The 26947-nt window shown below is 43.6% G+C and overlaps 1 protein-coding gene across 1 annotated transcript in view; it reads right to left on the reverse strand.

Annotated features, from left to right (window-relative positions):
• The window catches only part of Clic5 (chloride intracellular channel 5), a 133777-nt gene that overhangs the window by 84358 nt on the left and 22472 nt on the right, over nucleotides 1-26947 (reverse strand). The gene's annotated exons all lie outside the window — the stretch shown is intronic.

The raw sequence follows: 26947 nt of genomic DNA on the forward strand, positions 1-26947 counted from the left end.
ATGTCCCTCCCTTCCCTTTGCTTCGTTCATTTTTCTCTGCTTTCTGTTCTTATTATTTCTCTCCCCCTCCTTCCCCCTCCCTGTTTCCCTTACACACACACACACACACACACACACACACACACACACACACACACACACACACTCGCATGCAGCCCAGGCTGCCTTGAACTCACTCTGTAACTGACACTGGCCTTGACTTCCTCATCCTCCTGCTTCTAACCTTTCAGTTGCTGGTTACAGGCTACCAGTCCCAGTCAGAGAGGGAAATGTTCCCATCCTGTGTTTATAGCTCAATGTAATTTCACCGTCGGCTACCCAACACCAGATGAAGGAACAAAATGTTAGTGACACCACCACAAGTTCTTGCTCCTTCCCGCCTGTACCCCCCCCTCCCCACTTCTTCCTGGCCAGAGTAACCATTACTCAGACTTGAAACAATCTAAGGTGAGAGTTAGGGTTAGTAGGCTGGGGTTAGTGACACTGGTTTCTTTCAACCATAACAACAATGAACATAATTCCCCTGGATCTATAAGGTTGGGTAGGGGTTGCTGAATTATAGGTATGCAGTTGTTTCCTAAAATATCTATCCCTACCTTTTGTTTCTTTTTAAAAGGAGTTGCAGAGCCATCTCTCCAGACCCAGGTTCAATTCCCACCACCCACATGGCAGCTCACAACTGCCTACAACGCCAGTTCCAGGGGACTCCACACCCTCACACAGAGAAACACACAGGCACAACACAAATGCATATAAAGTTTTAAAAAAGTAATAACACTAAATTATTTTTTAAAATAGTTGCAGGGCTGGGGATGCTCAGTGTGCAAAGCTCTTGCCAGGGAAGCTGGAGGCCTTGAGCTGGGCTCCGCAGCAGCTAGGTAACTGTTGGGAAGGCTTGGTGTCCTGTCTCTGTTCTCAGTGCTCTGGAGGAAGAGATTAACAAACTGGATGAGCAGACTCTGGTTCAGGTGAAAGACCTTGCCTCAATATAAGATAGAGAGCAAACAAGGAAGATATTGGATGTCTTCATCTTTACAAGTGGTATTATTAGCCTGATTTTATACACAGAGAAACCGACGTATGGTGGACTTAAGATGCTTGACTTTAGTTATCAATCTAGGAAATGGGAGAGTCAGAACTTGAATACAGATGAGCTGATATTTCACCCTCAACCACTCAGCCAACTGCCTTTCTCACACAATGCACACTAAACTGAGGGAAGTGAAGATCTAGCCCTAACCAATGCAAATGAAAATCCTCTTCAGTGAAGTAGTCACAGAAGGACAACCTCACGGTTGTCACACAAACGAGGCAGACGAGGGTTTGGGTCTGAGTTTGGATCTGAACTGTCTCCCGGTAGTCCATGTCCTAAATATTTGGCTCCAACCTTTAAGAGGTGGGATCCAGTAGCAGAAGGCAGCTGGGTCACTGGGGCCACGCTGTCAAAGGCATTGTCTTAATTACTTTTCTGTTAATGTCAGGAGAGACGAGGGCCAAGGCAACTTATTTTAAAAAGCACTTAATTAGCGGCTTGCTTGCAGTTTTAGAGGGTGAGTCCATGTTATCATGGCTGGGAACATGGCGGCAGGCAGGCATCATACAGGAGCAGTAGCTAAGAGCTCACGTCTCATCCATGAGTTGCAGGTAGAGAGGAATCAAGATTGGGTCTGGCATGGGCTTCAGCAACCTCAAAATCCACCCTCAAGGTCAGGCAACACCTCCTCCACAAGGTCACGCCCCTTAATCCTTCCCAAAACAATTCTACCAGTTGGGGGCCAAGCATTTAAACATATGAGCCTATGGGAGCCATTCTCATCCAAACTATCACAGGAATTAAGGAAGCGTGCTAGTCCTTATCTATGAGGCAAACGCTTCATTCCACACAAGCTCCTGCCATTGTGCAGAGTAATACCAGAGGTCCTAAGCCAATTGATCATGGGCTATTGAACCTCCCAAACCTTTCATCTCTTTAAGTAGATTATCTCAGGTATTTTGTTATGGCAGCAAAAGCAGACTAGCACAGAGGTGCTCTTTGGGAGAACATGCAAAGAGACTTCTTAACACAGTTGGGATGGGAAGAAGGAAAGGCTAAGACTCCCTGAACACGTATGTGAGAGGCGGGTGGAGAAGGGGACAATGTGTTATGGCCACCGTTCAGACTCTAAGCCCCAGCATCCCCTTCTCACTGATGAAAGCGCCTCCATGACCAACATGCACTTAATCAGGGTGAGGTTCAATTTCCCAACTCCTCCTTGCTTTCAGACTTGCATCACTAAGCCTTTAGACAAGCAGACACTTGGTGCACGGCTGAAACTCTGCACCAGTGATGACAATGTCTAGGGAAGGGTCAAGGTTACAGAGGAGTCTCTGGGCTTCTCTGTGTATGGCAGACTCATACCTTCTGTGCGCTGGAGTATGGGGAATGTTTCTAGTATCGCTATAGCAAGTGCAAACACACGTATAGAGATAAAAGCCTTGGGAGACCTTTCTAATAAGAAGTCCTTTATGGGGACTTTAGATCATGTTCTTGCCTAGAATTCAAGCAGTGTGTGGAATGATCTTTCTTTCTAAATTTCAAGCCTGGCACAGCTAGCCAGCTCTTTATTGGACATATCGGAAAACAGGACGTTTCTGCTTATTAAAATTTCTAGAAATTAATACTCATTTGGAGAGCCTTACAAATAATTCATATTTTAAATACAATAAAACTTCATATTTATCTGCTTTTTATGTGTATTGCTGGTATATGCCATTTGAGTGTAGGTATACACAGAAGTCAGAAAAGAGAGTTGGAGTCCCTAGAGCTGGAGTCACATGAAATTGTAAACCACCTGACTTGGGTGCTGGGAACCAAATCCAGGTCTTCTGCAAGAGCAGGAAGTACTCTTAACTGCCAAATGGTCTCTCCAGCCCACACCAGGCTTGGCCATCAACCACTTTTGCACATAGTTTTAATATTAACACCACAGTATGGTTGATATAAAGGCTTTATTTTTACACCCAACTGTTGTGGAATATTGGTTTAGCTATGAAAAGATATGTTATATTAGCTTATGTTGCTGAATATTATTTTAACTATGAAAAGGTGTGTTATGTTTGTTTATGCTGCATTTGTTTAACTATGTAAAGATGTATGTCTATTTCACCTTGCCTGCTTAAGGCACATGATTGGTATAATAAAAAAATTGAATGGCCAATAGTTAGGCAATAGAGGACTAGGTATGACTGACTGGCATAGAGAATAGGTAGGAGGAGGAATCCAGGCTCTCGAGAGAAGAAAACCACCAGCCAGATGGACACAGAGTAGGACATACAGAATGAAAGAAAGGTAAAAAGAAGGAGGCAAAATGCAGATAAAGAGAAACAGGTTAAATAAAGTTATGAGAGCTAGTGGGACAAGCATAAGATAAGGTTGAGCATTCACAACTAATATTCAATCTCATGTCATGATTTAGGAGCTGGTTGCTGGCCCCAAAGAAAGCCTGCTTTACCCAACACTGACAAAGTGTAATTGCTTAGCATCAAGAGTAGCTGTGACCAGCAGAAAACATTTTACTTTGTATTTTAGCCCACAGCATTATAAACTCAGCACAAATTTTAGATTAGTCTTTATCAGGAAAGAACTGCAAAAATGCTTTTAGTGTTCACTTTGCCAGCACACAGGCTAAAATTGGAACCGGAGAGAGGAGATTACCATGGCCCAGGAAACACTGATGTGTGGCTCTGTATAATACCTGTATTCTCTTGCATGACTGTTGAAGAAAAAAATAAATACAACAGAGGTTGACATATTTAAATTCATTAGTATGACAAATGCAACATAAAGAACAAACATTAAAGGAAATTGTGTGTGTGATTGTACAGTGCAATTCAATTGAAATGCTAGATTGTTTGCCATGTATATAAGAAAAGCTTGGTAGTCCTACTGTAACTCCCAAATAAAGACCTATATTTTATACAAAGAGGTATAGTAGAAAAGCAGATAGGGTTGGAGAGATGGCTCAGCAGTTAAGACTGTGTGTACTGTTCTTCTAGTGGATCAGCATTCAACTTTCACGGCCCACATCCTGTGACTCACAACTTACTGTAACTCCAGCTCCAGTGGCTCTGATGCCTCTGGCCTCTGGAGCACCTGCACACACGTGCACAACACCCACCAACATATGTACACATATTTTAAAATAAACCTTTAAAAATTCAGATAGAGAAGCCAGAGAAATAGCTTGAAGATTTAGAGTACTTGTTGCTCTAGCAGGGGACCTGAGTTTTATTCCCAATACATACATGATGACTCACAAATATCCATAACTCCCAGGCATCTGTGTGATATGCATTCATACATATAACATAAATCAGATAGAAACTCATAGGAATTTACATACCTATATCCAGAACTACATGAAGTAAACGTAGATGTCTACTCACAATAATTAAAGGATAGAAATAGTTGGATTAAAGAAAATTACAATGCTAAATAAAGTCTCAATTATATATGGTTATAGAGTCCACTTCAAGCAGAGTGGCACTGAGTTAAAAGTACAAATATGGGGAATCTAACTATACCATGCAGACACTGAGAAAAAGAAGGCCAGAGTCTCTGTTACTGTGAACCAAGATAGACTAGAAAGCAAAGAACTTGTCAGAGATAATGGACATATTACTTCACAATGGGAGTTATCTCACAAAGAAGTTTCAAAACCAGAACAACCCAGATCAGGCATAGTGGAACATACATGCATGCATTTGGGAATCATAGTAGTACATATGTGCAATAATAACATTGGGGAGGCTGAGGCAGCAAAGTCAGGAATTCAAGGCCAGCTCTAACTACATAGCAAGTTCAAGGCCAGCCGGGAATAAATATATGTGTGTGTGTGTTGGACCCCAAAACAGAAAGTGACAAGAACACACTTGCAGTCAGAAATTTCAAGCCTCCCTCTTATTAACTGTCAGCTCAAGAAAAACAGCATCCAATACCTCCATGAAGGCACATAGAGACAACATTATAAAGTTAATATGTGTTAACTTTACATGGTTAACATGTGTGGACTATCCTGGACCACAGTCACCAGAATACACATTACTCTCAAGTTCCCAAGAAATCTTCACCAAAGGACCATATTCTAGTCACAGAATAAATTCAAATTTAAAATGAAAGCATGCCTTATGAACACAATAGAGTCAATTAAATTGATGTCAGAAAAGCATACCCCCTCCAAATAAACAAATATTTGCAAATTAAGCAACATAATAAAAGAAATTCATTGACCATCAGAGAAAGCTTGAGGGTGATTGGGAAATGACTTGAATTGGGTTGAAATGAACATAATGCAGAACATTGAAATTTGTAGGGTGCAGCTGTCACACTCACTGGAGGGAAAGGGATATGATAGGAAAGAATAACGGAGTCAAATCAGTAATCTGAGCATCAACCTCAAAAACTAGAAGAGGAACAGCTAACTGCAATTAAAGGATAAAAAAAAATAAGTGTAAGATCAGAACTGATTAAAAAGACAAAGAAAGAAATAGTAGGACGTGATTTTTTTTAAATAAGATTTTATAAAAGAGAAAAAGAAATCCACAAAGCTGATAATTCACACTCATCTAGATTTTACCAAGAAAAAGAGAGAAGCTGTGCTACTAAAATCAGATGTGAAAGATGGGGCCATCAGCTTCAACTCCATAGGTGTGAGAATACAGAGATGCAGGAGGAACCTGTTTATAAATTATGTACATCACTTTTACCACTTCCACAAAATATATGCGATCTTGAGAGACACAAACTAACAAACTCACTTAAGAGAATGTGGGGCGTCTGACAGGCCCTCTGTCTATTGCATGGTTTTAATATACTGGAGAACCCTTCAACAAGGCAACAGTAAAAAAATCTGGAAACCCCAGGCATTTCATTAACAGATTCTACCACACATTTAAGACAGAATAATGCCAATCCTATAATTCTCATTCAGAAAGGAAGGGGGGAATCAAAAGACTCTTCAGTATGTGTAAGGAATTTTCACAGCTCAAAGACAACGTGAACAACCCATGTTTAAAAATATAATAGGTAAAGGATATAAAAAGACATTTTACCAAAGACCTAAACATGAAAATATGCTTAGTGCTCTTTCATGGGGATACAGGTTAAATGAGAGATGCTGTAATGTGCCTATTAGAAAGGCTGATGTCTGCACTTTTGAAAAGCCTACAGCTACAATTCTCAACTTCTAGAACCTTTCTGCAGAACACTTTAGAAACTTAGTGTGATGTCAAGCCTGTGCTTTCTGGGTCTTACCACTTCCTGGGCATGGTAGAGAAAAGAAGTTGCTGCTGAGCTAAAATGTTGAACATGACTGTTAACACAGTATTATTTATAATGATCCCAAACTGGAAACAATGGCTAAATGAATCAACCAATTGTAATACACACAAACAATGGCGCACCGTTTGGTCATTTAAAAAAAAAAAAAAAGAGCTTCTAAGAGGTGTGCTCATGCATAAATCTTAGCTGTAGCAGTACAATGCTACAGAAGGCTGGTCTCAAAAAAGTTACACATTGTACAGCTTAGTTTGCATGACATTCTAGAGAAGAAAAATGTAGACTTGGAGAGATGAGCGGCAGGCAGCGGTTGGTTGGGGGAAGGTTTGATTGCAAAGAGATGTCGGGAGTTTTCTCTGTTGCTAAAACCAATATCCTGTCTGTCTTGGTGGTTACAAACATTTCTGTATGTGTTAAAATATGCAGAGCTGCATGCCCCCAAAATGAATGTTCTCTGTGTAAGGTTAAAAATGATCAAAGTTCTTAAATAATTTCTATAAAGCCAGGGCTAGGAAGACAATTCAGTCAGTAACATGCTTGCCATGCAATCACAACTTCCTGAGCTTGGTGTCTGTAACACATGTGACATTTTATAAGGCCAGGATTGGTGCCATGTGTTTGGAATCCCCACACTCAGAAGGTGGAACCAGGGGACTTGCAGGCTGTCCAGCCTTGCTTAAGCAGCAATAAACAAAAATTACCCAAGGCAGAAGATTCTTGAGAAACAGCACCAAAGCTGACCTGTGAGTATACACACATTCACTTCACACACACACACACCACAAAATATCTATGAAGCTATCATTTTGTTTTCATGCCCTCCTTTCCATGCACCCTTTGTCCCAAATTTCATCACACCATTAACTTGAGAAATGCAAAACCAGACCCCTGAAACAGAAAGCAAAACAAGACAGAGAGGAAAGTAGCTCTTGGCTGTAAGTCCTGATAAAGATAAAAACGCTAAAAAGAGTACACATTCACCAACATATGTTGGCAGAGTAAACGTCCCCTTCTAAAAGTGAACAGTGGGGGTAGCAGAGAGGAGAGATGGCACCCACACAAAACCAAAACACAAGAGAAATGTTAAATCCTACAGCTCCATGTCTGGGCACATGGTGCCATGACAAACATTCCTAAGAACTAAACACAGCCAGGAAACTCATGCCACAGCCTGAACGCCAATCTACTTGAGATGTCCTCCATCGGACTAATATATCCATTACTCTGAGCTCATCCTTCCCCAGGACACACAGCGCAGACAACTTCTTTGCATCAATGTAACAGGAATGACCTCTTGTCCAGCCTTCCTGAACTTTCCTTTCCTTCCCTTCTCAAATCTCAAATCTTCTTAGTAGTCCATCATTCCAGTCAGCACTCTGGTTTTCTGAATGCCTGCCAGAATCTGTCACTAAGCTTCACTTCCAGCATCCTCCAATTTCCTGAGCCTGGATCCCCACCCGTTTCCACATCCCTTCCACAGACCAGTACCAAAGGCTTTGGAACCAATGGTCACATCTCGGTAGGCCTTATCAACAGCAAGACCCTACCTCTCTAACAATCCTTCTTATCACTCTGCAAGATGCCTGAGAAGAACAACTCAGGGGAGGGACAATTTATTGATTCATTGGTTAGTTATTTTGGTTTTAGGAGATAGAGTCTTGGGTATCCCAGCTGATCTCAACTTATTATTCGGCCAAGGCTGGACTTGAACTTCTGACCCTCCGGATTTGGCCCTCAGGAAGCTGAGATCAGCATGAGTTTGGGACTACCGGCTTTATTTTGGATTTTAGTTCCTGGGATTTCAGTCCTCCATGGTGTGACCAACACCTCAACATTAAAGGAATCAACCAACCAACGAATGACTGAAACTTCTTTTATCCATAGCTTCACCCTCTATTTGGGTCCTGCTCTTCCACTGGCAAAATGAACATTATAGTAAGGCATTTTTATAAATTCTAATTGGAACTAAAACATGAAAAAGGTTACATAATGTAAAGGATAGTTAGCATTTACTAAGATTTTGCCATGTACTGAGAGCTCTGGATCCCTTATTAGCTTGCATCATGTCTGTAATAGCCCAGTGACTGGGTGTTATTAGTCCCATTTCACAAACGAGGAAGCCAAGCCTTGGAGAGCACGGATAAGTTATTTGAAAAGAACTATCACAGCAGAGCTGAACCTCTTTCCAGCGATCCCATCATTAAAGCCCAGAACATCAGCAGAGCCGAAACAACCAGAACTGGATGCACCTGGAGGTTATACGCGCTTACGGGAGTGATGGAGTCAGCGCAGGCTGACCTTGTTGAAGGAGTAGATAGAGAGGCTCCAGGAGCCTGGAATTTTGCTGAAGAGATACCTAGAGAATAACTGGGTTAAAAAAAAAAAACCAAAACCAATTAAAAAAAAAACCAAGCAAACAGACATACAAAATGAAGGACCCAGGGATGGCGCATACAGATTTAAAAGTACCCAACCATAGGAAAGGAAGCCAGAGAAGCCAGAGGCAAGCAAAAAGCAAACTCTTCAGTTTTGACCTTTGGGGCAGAATTTACTGAGTAGATGATTATTTTCACTTAATAGTCAAATTCTTTCTTTAGTGCTGGAAAGAACTTAATACAGCTGTTTCACAGGTATATCTTGGCAGGGATCCAAGAAAAATACATGTAACATTCAACTGAAAAACCCAACAACCTAACTGTTGCCTCCTGTCATTCTGCCCGGTACATCTGAGTTTCTTGTGGCCAACAGACCCAGCATGTGACTAGAGCAGTATTTAATAACTCGGAGACTCTGGGTTTGATCCCAACATCTCAACAATGGAGAAGATGGAAAGCAAAGCAAAGAGTAGCTCAACAAGGGTGCGGCCCAAAAGAGTGGGAAACGGGGAGGAATAAGGCAGAGGACAATGGAGTAGAAACTGGTGCCCATCCATCATGGTAGTAGAGTGTTCCACAGGAAGGAAGCAAATGCGCATGGCCACACAGATAAGTTTCCAAGGAACAGTAACTGGCGAGGCCTCGGGCTTCTGTGGTTTCCCACACCATCTCCTCTCACTATTGCCCCCCAGGGTTTCAGAAGAGCTTCAAAACTGAGCAGGAGGCTGGTGTGGCCAGTTCTAGACCTGCATCAGGAATGTGTTTGAGATCATTTCCCCTTTCTGCTGGCCTAACAGAGAGTGTAGAACAGAAGTGCAGAACAGCACAGAGTGTAGAACTGTGACTCCATCTTGTCCCCATGAGGCCAGGCTGACTGAGGGCAAAACTGACAAACAAAACAAGGGCTGAGACGTGGGGACACAAGAGGTGTGGAGAGACCAAGTGTGCCTGTGCCTGTGCCTCGTGAGTGACTGCATCCCCAGGGCTGGAAACTTGAAATGTCTGGAGTCTTCTTTCCTAAAGACCAGCAAACTTTTTTTTTTTTTTTTTTTTTGGCTCAGACTGCCTTACATTTCCTGAGGCTCACAGATCTACATCCAAGCCAGGTAGAACTTACATAGAGAGAACTTTGGTGTGAGCAAGTCTCTGGGATAAATCGGACCCCTGGGGGCTATTACCAGATGAGCAGGAGTCAACAGCACAGAGATGTACTTAAAAAAAAAAAAAAGGACCACATCCTGCTCATTGAAAGTAATATGCATAAAGTCCCAACTTCTCATAAAAAGGAAGATTGAGTCAGGGTAGGAATAGAAGACAGGAGAGAGAGAGAGAGAGAGAGAGAGAGAGAGAGAGAGAGAGAGAGACAGAGAGAGAGACAGAGAGAGAGAATGAACATAAAAGAGGGAGCCATTATTGGTTTGAAGAGAAAACTGAACCTAAAGAAAGGTCTAGAGACCTACTAGACTGCTGCCAACTAACAATTTGAGCAACCGTGGAAAGGCTACCATAAATGCCCTTCCCTGATTATGAGATCAACAACTAACTTATCCACCATCATGGAGCCCTCATCTAGTACCTGTTGGAAACAGAAGCAAACACCCACAACTAAACACTGAGTCAAACTAGAATTCAGATGCAGAGGGAGAGGACAAGACTAGGTTGCAGAAACAAATAGAGACAGCTGACCTGAACAAGGAGGAGCTAACGGCCACTAGAATGATAGCTGGGAAACCAGCATGGGACTGACTCAGGCCCCCCTGAATATGGGTCTCAGCCAGAAGGACTGAGCAGGCTAAGGGACCTCAGACAGTAGAACCAGGATGTATTCCTGGTGCATAAAAGGATCTTACGGACACATCCCCCATGGAGGGATACTGCCTTAACTTAGAAACAGGAGAGAAGTCCTAGTCCCTGCTTCAAATGACTTGACAGATTTACTTGCCTCCACCTGGATGGCATTTCACTACATGTGGAATTGGGGTGGGGGGAGGGAGGGGAGGGTGGTCAGGGTGCATGTGAGGGGGCTGAGAGGGTAAGAGGAGGGAGGGAGAGGGAACTGGGATTGACATGTAAAATAAAAAATAAATAAATAAATGCAGCATTGTCTTTAGAGGTTCTTAAAATACAAAATGAAAGTGAAAACATGTTCAGAAACTGCCAGAATTCCAGAGAGAGATGGTGTGTGTGGAGGTGTGGTGATTGCAGCTAGCTGAAGAATATAATAATAAAACCATAAAATACTACTTTATGACTCGCTATTTTTTTTTTTCCAGCAGACAGAGCACCTTATAGCATAATGAAAAGGACAGTGAACTGGGATCCAATGACTTTGAGACCTGGGATATGGCCACCCACCCTCTCTGAGTTTCAGTTTCCTTGTCTACAGAATGGGGATAAGAGGTAAAGGTTAGTCAATTCCTGCTTGTTAGCTTTATTTTTTAACCCAATCCACTCTCGAGATGCGAGCGATGGTGTCAGAGTCCTCCCAAGGACTTCTAGGAACACCTTATATTTATGTCTATTTCCTTTACCCCATTCATCTCTGTACTTAGATATTCCTTTCCAGTTAGGATTCCTTAGAAAGGTGCTTGTGGTGGGAAGGCAGACACAAAAAAAAAATGTAGTATAATATGGAGGAGGTAAGCAGAGCAAGTCCCTGGCCAACCTGTCATTGGGGAGGTAGCTTTGATTCTATTTGTCCCATGCTTTACCCATCTGTGCAATTTCGAAAGGAATCACCAGGAAGATTGCTTATACCTCCAGGGATCAGAGCATATTACCTTAATTACTTCCATTTCCTTTTTCTAGGAAGAAGGCAGAAAATGTCTCAACTCTCTCAGTTGGGGGTTGAGATTCAAATTTTCCGGGATGGGTGCTCTATGTCCGGACCCAGGCAACACCCATGCTCAATCCTGGGGTCAGTGCATATAGAATATTGAAGCCCTGCCAGCAAGGAGCTCACAGTATGTTCCCAGCCTGACTCCGTGCTAGCTGAGCAGATGTGATGTATTTTTAGGAGAGTGTAGAAATAGAGGTCCTGAGAAAGGAGGCCCCTTTCATTACCTGTGTCCATCCCTGCAAGATGAGGTAGCCATTGGTGGTGGAGCAGCCATCTGACCAACAGGTCCCCTTGCATTGAGATGTGGATTGTAAAATCATCCTACTCACATTCGCTTGCTGTTGACCTATTAACCCCAGCACATACAATCGGGGCCTTGGGGACTCATTGAGAAATGAAGCCCTTGTGTCTGGCAAGTGCACTGTGTGAGTCTTGACAATCGCCATCTCGGGAGGGATGACAAGCCCAGGAACAAAGCAAGTGACAGGTAAGTCCAAAGTGTGCTGAAACCCTCCTGAGGGAGTCTAGGAGGCAGATCACCCGAGGGAGGGGCGGGCAGCTAGTGTGCAGTGAGGTCCCTGGGGACTGCATGTGTGCGGAAGCCCCATAGAAGAAAGCATTCCAAGGGTGCAGCAACTGAGGGACTGGCTTTAACTCCTTCCTTGTCTCCCTATGGGCTTGATGTGGTGGGGTCACCCTTTCCTGTGTGGTCACAATACATTTTTGTATAAAATCTGTCCAGTAATTTTCATTCAGTGGGAAAGTTCCAGCCTAAACCAAAAGCGATGCTGAATATGTTAGATCTTCATCAAATCCATTAGAGGAAAGGACTTTTCTGTAGTGCCTTGTAACTATTTCTAGTGTGTTTTCAGTCAAATATACCTTGGGGGAAAAAAAATAAACCTACTATGGAGTAGTTAGGGAGATGGCTCAGTGAATAAAAGCACTAGGCATGCAATACTGATGGCCTGAGTTTGGATCCCCAGGACCCTTTAAAAAAAAATGTGGAGACTTGTATGGCAGGGCTCCTGCAGTGATATGGGAGACAAGAAAATCATGCAGACGCTTGCAGACCAGGTGCCTGGAGTATATGACAAAGGATCAGGCAAAAGAGAGATCTCCTCAAAGCAAGGTAGAAAGCAAAGCTGGACTACTGACAGTCTCCTGACCAAAGCATGTATGTCTTGTGACACATGGGAACTAGAGAGAAAGTGTGTGTGTGTGTGAGTGTGTGTGTGTGTGTGTGTGTGTGTGAGAGAGAGAGAGAGAGAGAGAGAGAGAGAGAGAGAGAGAGAGAGAGAGATTGTTTTAAAATTTTAAGCTTGCGACCTGAACAGGGGGGAGCTCATGGACTCCAGTCTGATAGCTGGGAAACCAACATGGGACTCTCTGAATGTGGATCTCAGGAGGACTGGGCAGTCTATGGGGCCTCTGGTAATAGACCAGTATTTATCCCTAGTATATGAATGGACTTTGAGAGCCCATCCCACATAGAGGGATACTCTGTCAGCCTAGACACATGGGGGAGGGCCTGCTCCAAAATGATATGACAGACCTTGAAGATTCCCCATGGAAGGCCTCACCCTCCTTGGGGAACCAAAAGAGGATGGGATGGGGGTTGGGGGGAGATAGGGGAGGAGGGGAGGGAGAGGGAATTGGGATTGACATGTAAAACAAGCTTGTTTCAAACTTAAATAAAAATATTATCATAAAAAAAAAAGTCCTTTGGAGTCTCACTAGATGAGAACTGGGATTCCCGATGAAGGCTCTCTGGAGGAAGAAGTAGTTAAAAAAAAAAAAAAAAAAAAAAAAAAAAAAAAAGCTTGCAATTTAACCCAGTTACAAGAGTCCTTTGTGACACATTTGCAGTGTTTTTTTTTTTTTTTAATCAGCAGACCCCTCACACTGGGTTCTGTCCAGCAGCTGCATGGACACTATTGGCTCAGTCTCTTGGAAAGAGAACGCCGTGCGAAGGCTGACATTGCCTCTAAGTGAGTTTATGTTATTTTCAAGTTTCACTGAAGTCAGTTTGGACCTAACTCGTTTCCTCCACCCTTCCTCTCTTACTGCCTCATTATCCAAACACTGTAACTCTTTTCCTTTCCCACAAGCAAAGAGTCCTGCAATTATAGCAGTGGACACAAGACTTATTGCCCTTGGAGAGAAGGTCTCGGCACCAGGGGCCTCGGGGGCAAATGATGTCTTAGGTCCTGCCTCACTCCCGGGCATCTGCTCCATGGGAGGAGGCATGAAATTGAAGGTCAGAGGGATAGAGAAGAGCCACGCCAAAGTGGTCCTGCTTGAGGTCACCAGTCAACACCCGCTCCTCTGTTCCCTGCCAGCTAATCATGGAAGTGCTGTGTGTCTGTCCATGTGAATTCCAATCTACATGCCCCTCACTTCCTCCTGACAGGCTGAAGGTGGCCCGAGCCACTCTCCATGTGATGGTTATTTACACTGGGCTGAATAAAAACTTGGACAGTTTTACCAATCAGCAAACAGAACTGGGGCTGAAGAGATGGCTCAGTGTTGAGCGCACTGGCTGCTCTCTCGGAGGACCTGAGTTAGGTTCCCAGAACCCACACGGTAGCTCACCTGTAACTCCACATTCAACGGATCTAACAGCCCCCTCTGTTCTTTGCTCCTACCTACACAAGTCACAGGCGCATAACTAAAGATAAGATAAATCTTACAGCAAGCAAGCAAGCAAGCACAATACTGGACAACGCCTGAAGATACAATGCACAGATGCTAGAAAGGGAATGCGCTTGCTCATCACACATGTCTGCATAGCAGTTGCTCCTCTAACGTGCGTGCACCCCTGCCTCTTACAGAGATTGTTCCTACAGCCATTTTAGGCTGACAGAAAACCTGAGCAGAAAGTGCTGAGTTTTCATGGGCCCTCTGCACACACCCCTCTCCCAGGTACCCCGCCTCCCTGATAACCTGCACTCACTGGAGCCCCACTGAGACTCCCTAGCCCACTCTTGGCATTGCACATCTGAAGATTAATTGTTTAGTTTATTTCATTCCTATGCACATCTGGTGACTTGAGAGAAAGGTGTCCACCATAGCCTCAGGTTATTTCAGCGCTTGGTTCCCAGTTGGTGGTGCTGTTGCAGAAGCGACAGGAAGGGGCAACCTTCCTGAGGAAGTACATCACTGGAGGGGGGCTCTGAAAACTCATAGCCAGGCCCCACTTCCTGTCCACTCTGTCTGCTTCATGCATGCTGCTGAAGCTGTGATCTCTCAGCTTTCTGCTCTTGTCACTACACCTGCCAATCTGCTGTCATGTCTCATGATGGCCTCTTAGCCATTTGGAACTATGGGCAAAATAAACTCTTTCATGAGTTGCTTTTGGTCATGGTGTTTATCACAGCAGCAAAAAAGTAATGGACACACCATTGTGTGTATCTTCATGATTTTGCTGGTAGCCATGGAGACCAGAAGAAGGCGGGTGATGCCCTGGAGATGGAGCTACAGGTTGTCCTGATCCCCTCAGAGTGGGTCCTGGAAACTGAACTCAGGGCCTCTGTAAGAGCACTACACATCCTTTATAGCTGAGCTCTCTCTCTAGCCTCTCGGTACTGCACATTCTAATTTTGAGCAAATTGACTAGGGTATGCCCCTCCTGTTAGAACATCTCATTGAGCATTTCTGATGCCATTAAGATCCTCATCTTTCTCTCTCCTAGCCCCAGACAACTTCTGACTCCTTTCCTGTCTCCGCAGATGGTTTTTGCCTCTTCCAGGATGTCATAAGCTAGAACCTACCACATGCAGCCCTTCCAACTGGTGCCTTCCACTGACTGATACTCATTTAAGGCCCCTGGAATCTTGTCACGGCACCCATCCTCTTCCCATGTCCTCTAGCAGTGAGCACATGCAGCAAGCACTCAGTAGGCAATTGTGGCATCATGACCAGAGCAGGATGGAAGGTGCTCACAGCATGGTTTCCTTGTCAGCCATTTACTGAGGGTTTCTAGGTGAGGTCCATCTACCGCGCACCCTTAAACAATGAAACTGTTTGCAAAGGGCTTCCACTGTCTCATCAGGACAGCTGTCCTGCCAGGTAGGTGGACTGGTACTGTTTCCATTACTCCCCTTTGAATACGTTCAGGAGACTCATATTCACAGATACAAGATCATCGGTCCAAGCCTCCCACACTAGAGAGACGCAGAGTGGGCCTCTCTGTGAACTCCTGATGCGCAGTATTCCCTGTCCTTCCCCTAAAGCCCAATCCTGACTCACTGGACCTGTTAAATATTTAACAAGACACAGTCCAGCACGGGACAGGTGAGGGCCGGCAGAGGCCCTTTCTCAGGTCTTATGACTGGGTGATACAGGAGACTGTCCACATGCTCTCGGCCTTGCCTGTCAGCCTGTACCACCATGCCCCTCCCACTGCATGCAAACCTCTGCTGGTTGGAGAACTGAGCTGCACCCTTGGAAGAAAACATGAACACCTGACCACTGTTGTTCAGTGGCAAACACGGTACCTCTGGGCTTCAGGCTCTGGAGGTCCAGGTTGAATTTCATTTCAGATCTGCAGTTGTTAACGGGGCCTCTAGTGGACAAGGACTTACCCTGGGAGTTATGGCTGCTTGTGGGTCAGTCATAAAGGAAGCTAATACAGTTCCTTCTAGAAACCCAGTACCTCCCGGGCCCACCAATTTATTTCAAATTTTTAATTCTCGGTCTTAGTCATTCTTCTGGGGGCCTGGTGTTAGTAATAATGTTGTCTGATGAGTTATCTCTTTGCTGCTCCACGATCCTCAAGATCAACGTTGGCTCGCAGTTCAGCACCCACAGCCTTCCTGCCCAAATCTTCTCCATGACCTACCTGGATTTTCTTTCCCAGTCAGTGACATCACCACTTATCCAGTCATTCAAACAAGAAGCAAAGTTTATGATTTACAGAAGCCATCCATCATCCCATCTCCAAGTTTCTGTTTGAAATCTGTCCATTCTTGTCTCTGAGTCTCTGTCCCCCACCCAGTGTGTGCTCAGGCTCCGGGGTCCCCCAGTAGCTGGATCAATGCTCTGGGCTTCTGCCTGCCCTGTACTGACCTCTCAGAGGCCCTTCCCTGGGTCATTTTCCAGTTCACACATTTTTTCACTGCCATTCTTTGCCCTAGTCCACCCATAAGCATCTCAGACCATGGAAAAGGGGAGGGAAATGGCAGAGAGTTAGAAACAATGACATTCAGGGACAGCTGTCTCCTATTTCACATTGGTTTTGTAAAAATGCAGTTCTACGGGACCCAGGCAATGTTAGCTCTCATTTCTGAAGAAGCCTGTCCAGGGGTACTCTCTCCAGAACCCTCCTTCTAGGTGAGGTCATCCCAGGCTTTGCTCTTCTACAACAATGGGTTTAAAGAAGAGGACATTGATATTATGAATTTGGATAACAGCCTGCTAAATTTTCTATATCAAAACTGTTCATTTGTTAGGCTTCATAGTTAGCAGCAAACTGGTGGAGAGTTCATTAAGATCATATTCATGTTCTTTTTCATTGTTGCTATTTTAGGGGGTGCTGTCAGGATTTCTCTATGTAGCCCTGGCTGCCCTGGAACTCACTCTGACAACCAGAATGGCCTCAGACTCAGAGAGATCCATCTGCCTCTGCCTTCCACGTGCTGGGATTAAAGGCCTGCTGCCCCACTGCCCAGCCACATTGGTATTCTAAGGTGGGGAACATTTACAGTGCTGTATACTCTGTGCATTGAGCAGTGAAATGTCACACACCAGTCAACAAGCTCCAAAACAAAGAGAGACCCTGTCTCCAGAATAAGATGGAGGGCTAGACAGGTGGTTCGTGATTAGGAACCACTACTTTTGTTGAGAACCAAGCTCAGTTCCCAGCACTCAGGTTAAGTTGCTCATAATCACCTGTAACTCTAGCTTCAGGGAAGCCAGCGCCCTCTTCTGGACTCCTGGGGTATCTGCGCTTACATGTGTGCACATGCCATACACAGAAGCACACAATCAAAAAGAAAACAAGTCTCTAAAAAATGAAAATAAAGATAAGATGGATGGCTTCTGAGGAACAATATTCAAGATTATCCTCCAGCTGACATGCCCACCAAATGTTCACATGTGAATGTGTGTGTGTGTATGTGTGCCCATTCATCACACACACATACATACACACACACACACGGATATGCACCCACATATAAAAATAACTGCTGGTGGCCCATGAAAATACCAGTTCATATTATAGAGACTGCACTGAATCCACACTGTAATACATTTTGGTCAAATCAAAACTGGTGATCATAAAAGGAAAACCATAGAGGCATCAACCATCATTTCCACAAAGGAACTATTTCCACAAATAGTTGTGATCCCATAGTAAATAATTAGACATAAAATACATAAGTAAGTGATCCACGGAGATGACTCATGGGAAAGGTGATTGCTGCCAAACCCGGTGATCTGAGTTGGGTCCTTGGGCCCCAATGGTAGAACAAGAGAGCTGACTCCCAACCATGTTGTCCTTTAACCTCTACACACATGCCATGCCATGTACACATGCACGTGCACACACACACAGAGACACACACAAATAAATAAACTATTTTGAACAAATGTTAGAATATAAACAATTAAAATAGTGAAGCAATATGAAAATAGTTATAAGGGAGTTGGGGGGCACATGTGTTGGGAATGTTCTAAAGACAGCCTCAGTTTTAATGAACAGAGCACTGACCCAGTTACCTAAGGTTCAGTAAGAATCCACGCCTTCAAAATGAGATCATAGGAAATCGATGGCAAGTGTGCACACGAGAAAATGTGGACAATAAATCACCACATGGGACAGCGCTCAGTCTTGTTAACTAGCAAAACCTAAAATGAGAGAATGTTTAATACCACCACAACGCAATTGAACAAGCCAGCAGTTAAAACTATGCACTGCTCTTCCAGAGGACCCAAGCAACCCTCAGCTCCCACACCGGCAGCTCACACCTGCCTATAACTCTGCCTCCAGGGAGAGCTGATACCTCTGCTCTCCATAAGCACGTGCATTCACAGAACTAAAAATGAACATAATTCTTAGCAAAAAATAACACAATGTGTGTGGGGTAGGTATGGGGGGGGGAAGCTTGCATGGTGGAACTCTTGCCCACAGTCTTAGCAACAAGGGTTGGGCAAAGGTACGAGGATCAGATGTTCAAGATTGGGTTGGAGAGAGAAGTCAGTGCTTGCTTTGCAAGCATGAAGTCCTGAGTCCAGATCCCAAGCACTTGTGTTAAAAAGTAGAGTGCTTCAGAGAGCACCTGTGGTCCCACAAATTTGGGGCACAGAGACTGTCTAGCCACATCAATAAGTCCTGGGTTCTATAAGAGACCTTGTCTCAGAAAACTAAGGTGGACAGAGGAGGGGCCCCCAAGGCCACAACCCTGTCTAAAGAGCTATTGCCAGTTGATGGCTGCTGGGGGAAGGACATTCCCTTTGCTTTGGGCAGTAGCCAATCTCTATTGGATGACCTTATAGACACGTACACATGGCGGCATTAATTGAACTCAGCTTATTTTTTTTTAAGAGGATTTGAAGCTAGAAAGGAGATATATTGGTAAAGGAGGTCAGGGAAGTTAGAGACAGGGAATAAGGGGGAAGGTATGAATAAGATACATTGTTAGTATATCTATGAAATTTTTAAGAATCCATTTTAATTATCATAAAAAGCATAGTGGAGGTGAAACTGAGGCTGACACTTGCTACTAACCACTGACCTCTCTGCATGTCTATACACTACCATGCACATATACACAATAAGAATTATTATTATTATTGTTATTACTATAACAATAATAGAGAAACAGCTGAGTAAATGGGAAAAACAGAATGCTAAAAGCCCAATACTACTGATTACTCAATTTGTTGTTGTTCTTTCTAGAAGCGACACTAGCAAAATATGGCAATAGTTGTAACATGCTGTTGCACACATTTGACACAGAATTAAACTCGGGGAAAACTGCCTCCAAATTAAGAATGGTCTGGAAATAATATAGTGATCTTATTTTTAGAAAGGAACAATCCAAAGCCCCAACAATAGGGAAATGACTAAGCAAATTACAATTGGTCAAAATGAAGGATTCGGGTCAAGCAGCTATTCAAAGTAAAACACAAGGAACTGTGTGTATGAAAAAACCATGCCAGAACCAGATGCTTACAAAACCAGATGCTCATGTAGCGCATGTTTTTGTCCTTTGCCTGGAGAATGAAAGAGACTATAGGACTTAACAAAACACTTCCCGAGAGCTGGGTTCTTCTTTGGCACATACATGCACAATGGACCCATTAGCTCAGGAAGCATCATGGCTGAACTTCAAGCTATAACTCATTCAGATGCCTGGTCCCCACCTGACCAGCACAGACAGCGGCCAGCATCCATTCTTTCCCTGGAGTCCATTACAAGCCACTGCTGATGACCAAACACAAATCATAAACAGCCAGTAGTATCAGCTTCAGTACAGATCTACTGGAATGCGAGTTAGCGTGTGGGTGTCTTAATGAGAAGGTCACTGGTGTCACTTTGAATTTGGCGCAGATACTTGATTTTCTATACCTCTATCAGAGTCAGCTTTCTGGTGCTGTGATAACACCATGACCAAAAGAACACTGGTAAGGAAGGGGTTTATTCAGCTTACACTTCCATATCATAGTCCATCAAGGAGGGGAGCCAAGGAAGAACCCAAGACAGACAGGAATCTGGAGGCAAGAACAGACCATGGAGGAAGGCTGCTCACTTGCTTGCTCCCCATGGCTTGCTCCACCCGCTTTCAGATACCTCCCAGTAGATCCACAAATACAGTGCTCTGGTTTCAGATTTATAACTGATAGTGATAAATCTGCCCAGATGGGTGGAAATTATTGGAAAACTGTCCCAATGTGCTGGGCCCTACCCTGTCAATCATTAGTCAAGAAAAAAACCCGAAGACATGCCCACGGGGCAATCTGATGGAGCCAATTGCTCCAATCAGGCCCGCTCTTCCCAGATGACTCAGTTTGCATCCATTTGACAAAAGCTATCCATAACAACCTCCATCTTTTTTTTTTCCAGTAGCAAAGGGGAAGTAACAACAGTGGCATCCATTTGGTCGGGTGAGGTGATTAGATGGGTCATGCCAAGTGCCTGCCTGATAGGCAGGAAGTTGATATTTACAATATTTTATTGAATATCATCATTGCTTACCATAGTACCTTTTCTTTCAGAAAATGCCAAGTGATCTCAATTTGAAACAAAAGTACCAGGTTTGGGGTTTTATTATCTATATGATAAAAGGCACAGACTAGGTGAGTTGCCACTTTCTGTGATTGCAGGCAGGAGAGGAGGAAGCTGTTTTATTGATATGTTTGTCTTGTGACAAGGAAAATAAGAACTAACAAGGTAGAATGAACTTGAGAAAGATTATTAATACTTTTTAAAATACTGAGTAGATAAATACTGAAGTCTGCCTTGTTTAAATATTCTGAATATTTTTCTAAACATCTCAGTGAAGCATTAAAAGGTTGTATTTCTTGTGGCTAGAGGGCTTTCCTGGCAGATCAAGGCACTTAGTTTTCTTGCCTACTACCTGTGTTCAGTTTCCAGAATCCACATGGTAGTTCATATGTGCCTCCTGTAACTGTAGCTCAGGGAGTCTGACACCCTCTTCTGACTCTGAGGACACCAGGCACCCATGTATGGTACACACACATACATGCTAACATCCACATATACATAAATAAAGGCTGTTTTTCAGCTAAAAGTGGTACCATGCTTGAAATAAATAATGAATGTTCTACCAAGTAGGATTTAGTATTTTCTCAGAAATTTTCCACATGACTTGGCTTCCTATTCTTGTATAGTTTTATAGGGCTTTTTTAAGGTGTTACTTTCTTGCAGTATTTTAAATTTTCCAAGATAAACTCATTTAAATACCCTCAAATTAGGACAAATCTGTACCTCCTGCCTTAGGGGGCCTCTCAGGAAGCTCAACCCCAAGCCTTGCCTCTGAAAAACACTAGAGGGCATGATTTTCTTGATATGGCTTCTGCTCTGCCTCTTAGTGGAAAAACGGAAGGAAAGTAGACACATCATAAACAAAACAGACCATGTGTTTTGGCAAAATATAGACCATGTTCCTTGCCCAAGGTGTACAAGAGAGTATTGATTCTAGGATTCTAATTGGCAGATAGCAGAACTCCAAAGAGGCAAGGCCCTTGGTTGAGGTCACTTTGTATACACTGTCAGTGAGACAAAGCTAGAGTTGAGACCTAAGGCACTAAGCCCCTCCTGCCTCCTGCGACACACATTTCAGGTGTGTGCTTCTGCACATGGCTGCTGTGTGCTGCAGGAGTTCTGAACACAGGTCATTACTCAAGCACTTTACTGAGTCCTCTCGCCAGCTCCATACTTGTCTTTGTTTCCAAGGACTAAGAAATCTTAGTGGGTGGTGGTGGTGCACACCTTTAATCCCAGCACTTGGGAGGCAGAGACAGGCAGATCTCCATAAGCTGGAGACCAGCCTAGTCTAAAAAGATAGTTCCAGGACAGCCTGGACAACTAAACAAAGAAATCCTGTCTCAACCCCTCCCCCCAAAAAACTCCCTGATGAGGTGAAGTATATTCTCAAACTCTATAAACAGAGATTGCACTCTATGACTCTACCTAGCCTACATATAATGCCTTTGTCTCAGCATCATCAGAATTTATTGCTGCTACTTGATGCAGTGGTGATGTCTCGAGACTCTCAACAGTGATGGTGATATTCATGTCCACTGAGTACCTCATGTTCCCAGCGCTAGGCACTTGCCTACATTTTTCATTTGAAATCTGTAACAATAACCTCATGAGGTATGTATTATCTTACCCATATTTGTAGATTGGAACAATGAAGGCTGGAAGTTTTAAGGTTCCTTGGGTTCACACATCTGGTAAGGAACTTGGTGGTCAAACCAGATTGATGTCTTTACATTTTATTTCCCACTTTCTCAAATACCTCCAATCTATAGCAAATAATTTGAAGAACTAAGGTCTGAGGTGTCAGAAACACAGCAGTTAAACTAACTGGGAACTTTGAACTCGTAACCAAATGAGGCAAGTCCCTACTAAGCTAGATCCCTGTTCTGTTTGTAAATATAAGTAGGAGAAGTGCTTTCAAGTTGATTGATTGTGCACACCTTTAATCCCAGCACTCAGAAGACAGAGGCAGGAGGACCTCTGTGAGTTCGAGGCCAGCCAGGTCTACAAAGTTACACAGAGAAACTCTGTCTCAAAATAAATAAATAAATAAATAAATAAATAAATAAATAAATAAATAAAACCAGTTGATTGATTATTGTGGCACTTAGTAAAGGATGAGGTTAAATTCACTCCAAGGTACCAGTCAAGCAGCCCCAGAGAAGATGCTGAGATTGGATAAGGACAACAGCAAACTGGCCTGTTCTCTGGTACTACTTCTTTTTCTTCCTAAGGACAGTCCTTTCTCCAGGTTGTCTCTCCATTTTCCCGAATGGAATATTATGGGAAGTGTGAAACACCACCCAAGTGATGATGGAGATGCTGTCTATATAGAACCTGTAAGAGGCACCGCCATCATTACCCTGTGCTTAAGGGAGTGGCAGCTGTCCTTCAGTTCACAGTTGTATGGATGCAGGCTCAGCCTGCTGCATGCAGTGTCCCATGCTCAGCACTGTGGGAAAGATGCAACACTTGATCTTCTTGTCAGCCTGACTGGATTTGGAGTCATGCCTCTGGGCGTATCTATGAAGGTGTGTGTGGATAGCTGCCACCAGAGAGGTTTAACTGAGGGAGGGAAACCAGCCTTGAATGTGGGCAGCACTGTCCCAGGCGTGTGGCTTCAAACTGGACAGAAGAGGAAAGGCGGCATGCCAGCAGCAACGGGATTCATTCTTTCTTTCTGCTTCTCCACAGCCCGAGCTTCTTTCTCCTGACTGTGATAAAGTACTCTGACAAAGGCAGCTTAAAGGAGAAAGGGGTTGCTTTCACTCACAGTTCAAGTCTATCGTGGTGGGGAAATCAAGGCATAAAGATCTGGTCACGCGGCATCCTCAGTCAGGAAACAGAAAGGGGTGAATGCATGCTTGCTACTACTTGGACCATTTTCTTTTACATGAGGTCTGGAACCCCTGCCAGAGAAAGGCCTGGCTCACAGTTAAGATCAGTTACTATAATCAAGATAAGGCCCCCAGTCTATTAAGGTTAGTCTAACTGGTTAAGCTTAGTAGAGATAATCCCTCACAGGTATGTCCAGATGATGTATCACCAATTGGTTGTGTGTGTGTGTGTGTGTGTGTGTGTGTGTGTGTGTGTATGTACGTATGTATGAGTATATGCGTGTGTGCACACACATGAGGGGATCGGGGGGGGGTCTTCACTGACTGATTTCTGTCCATTTTTATTTTCTAAATTTAAAACAGTTTGGAAAATGTAATACTTAGGTACTTTATATAAGATCCACCTCTCCCTCTCTCCATCCCAACTCTTCCCGTGTCTCCCCAGTTCTCTCTCAAATTCGTGGCCTCTCTTCTTTAGTGATGCATAGATGCATACACATGTGTATATGAACACAGCCTCCTGATTCCATTTAGTACTGCTCAAAACTGACACTTTATCCACTTCCGAGTGGTCAGTCTACCTTGACTTCTGAGACAAGTTCTCTTCAGTCTCCTAGCTGACCTAGATTCGGTCAAGTTGACAATGACCTCTAACCACCAGACTATGAGCATGATGTGGCGGGTGGCCTCAGACACCTGCCACCACGTCTTCTTTGCTTTGATGGTCTGTTTCTCTTTAAATCTGGAGTCAAATAAATCCCTCTCCAATGATGTAGTTTCCTCCCATGGCTTTGGTCACAACTACCAGGGAAACTGCAGTGAACAAATCTAAGCTTGTGGGGGGGGGGGGAGACCACAGTAGCTCCAGTGCTGGGAACAAATGCATGTGTACGGGAGGTGATTTTCTGCAACATAAAAGCAGGTGTTATCCACATGGCTGTCACCCCCAGAGTGATGCTTAAAGGTCCTTACAGAATGAAGTTACTGGGGTTTAATGTTGGACAAGGGAACCCTGGCTGCAGCTGAAGGCTTTTGGAAACCCGTAGGAAAATAACTACTTCAAAACATGGACGTGGACACCACTGTCTGGTTGCAGCTGCTTTTTCAGGAGCTGGGCTCAGAGAACGTGCAGAGAGGAGAGCACAGGAAGGGAAAAGTGGGCCATAGAGTCAGGGGACCCGTGGCTTCTAGGAGACTGATAGCAGACCTCCTCACGAGGTTTATAACAGGCCTGTCCAGAAACGCACAGGACTTGGGGGATTTCCTGCTGTATGATTGGACTGTTTTGCTCTCAGTGTTGTGAGCTTTCAGCATACCTGTTAGCAGGGTTGAAAAATTATCTGACAATGAAAACCAGATGCAAAGCTCCTAAGTCCTCAGAAGCCACCTGAGACTGATGCTGTGCCTGAGTACTTCATCCCCTAGAGTCCGGCTTCCACGGACCCTCTGGCATCCTTCCATTTACTGACCCAGAGCAGTGAGGGAGGACAGGGGCTCTACCCTGATCTCCTCTGAGAGTCAAATGCCCTGTTACATTTTTAATGGCACCCAAGACTCTGTGTCAAGTTTCCAGGAAGTTTGCCAGACTTAGTTGCCTCCTGTCCATAGGCAATTCCAAGGCTCAGAAAATAAACAAGCAGGGCTCGGTGAACGGCATCTTATATTTTTAGAGAAGACTGGCATCTAGAATTGTGCCACCTGCTACCAGCATAAGTTCCTTTCCATGCCTTGATCACAACCACATTATTATTCTTTTGTCCCCCTCCCTTCCTTTCCTTTCACTGGATATGCTGGACTGCCTGCTCCAAGGGCCATGACTCATCAGACTGTCCCACAGTGAGTGTGACCTCAGGAAGTTAAGTACTCACAGAGGCCAGTAATGCTGGGATATTGTCCATGATGCTTGGGACCAAGGAGTCACTGGTCTCCTGGGCAACCAGATCATCACCCTGAAAACCCCCTCAATTTCAGAATCTTTTGTGGAAGTTTGTCTAGTGCCTTTGAGTATAGGGTGTAGGGCTTACTAAAGATGACACCTAATTGAAAGCACTAAGCCAAATGAAAATATCTGTTACTGAAATTTAAGGTGACTTTACCTTTCTTTAAAATAAATACAAATCTATATCTACTCATTAAATTCAGAACATAATTGTTAATTGTATAAAAACTGTAATATAGAGAAATATGAAAAAGAAAAACCCAACAAACATCTATAAGATCACCATATAAATACCACCCTGCTAACAATTTTGTGTATTCATTACCTATATAGGTTTTAAACAATTTTTTGTTATTTCCTGTATTTTAAAGAGTAAAATGTGTATGCACTACCAACTGTTCTGTGTGTCTGTGTGTGTGTGTGTAGACACAAGTGAATTTGTGTACGTATGTGTGTGTGCATGCATTGTGTAGACACAGGTGTGTGTGTGTGTGTGTGTGTGTGTGTGTGTGCATACATGTATACAGGCACAGTATTAGAGAAGGAACCAAGAGTTCTGCATCTGGATTAGCAGGCATCAGAAAGAGAGAGAAGAAAGAGAGAGACACTGGGCCTTGCTTGAGCATCTGAAACCTAAAAGCCCACCCCTAGTGATACATTTCCTCCAACAAGACCACACTTACTCCACCAACATGTCCTAATCCTTTCAAATAAACCCACTCCCTATGAGCCTATGGGGGCCATTTCCATTCAAGCCACCACAGTAAACTTTGTAAACATAAGCTATTCAAGATGTGATTGGTTAAGACTAATGACTCTCTCTACCATGGTTCTCTGTCATGCTCCCATTAGGATCAGGTGGCTCTGGAGTGGCTTCCGGAATTTAGGAGATATCATTGAATGGGAAGTCAAATTAGGGATACAGTTTAGACTTGAAAAGATATATTTTTATGGTCCTAAGTCATTTCTAACAGTAGCTATATTATTGCTGTCACAAAGCACTGGATTCCAGTAGTGCTGTTCATATTTATTATGTTAACTTAGCTCAGGTTGCGATACCAAGGTTCAAGTTCATAGGTCATATCAAAATATAAATATAACCGATGGTAACAGCATCAGCAGTGCATGGGCAATAAAGAAATATCAAGATTAAAAACACACAGAGAGAACCTGGTCTAATTATCGATAATAAATTTGTTAGCTTGCGGTAGTGAAGGAAGTGAGTTTTCATTCTTTCTGCTATACAACAACTTTCCAAATACATCCAATAAAGAGGCAAAATGTCATATAAAAAATTTAAAGTCCAAGAGAAGAGTAATGCATATGATAGCTATGTGTTGAATAGCATTGTTACTTCTCTGAATTTTTTTTTTAATGATGTCTAGTATCTGAGAACTTTTAACAAATCT

Source organism: Phodopus roborovskii, unplaced genomic scaffold (genome assembly GCF_943737965.1).
Source record: "Phodopus roborovskii unplaced genomic scaffold, PHOROB, whole genome shotgun sequence".
NCBI lineage: Eukaryota > Metazoa > Chordata > Mammalia > Rodentia > Cricetidae > Phodopus > Phodopus roborovskii.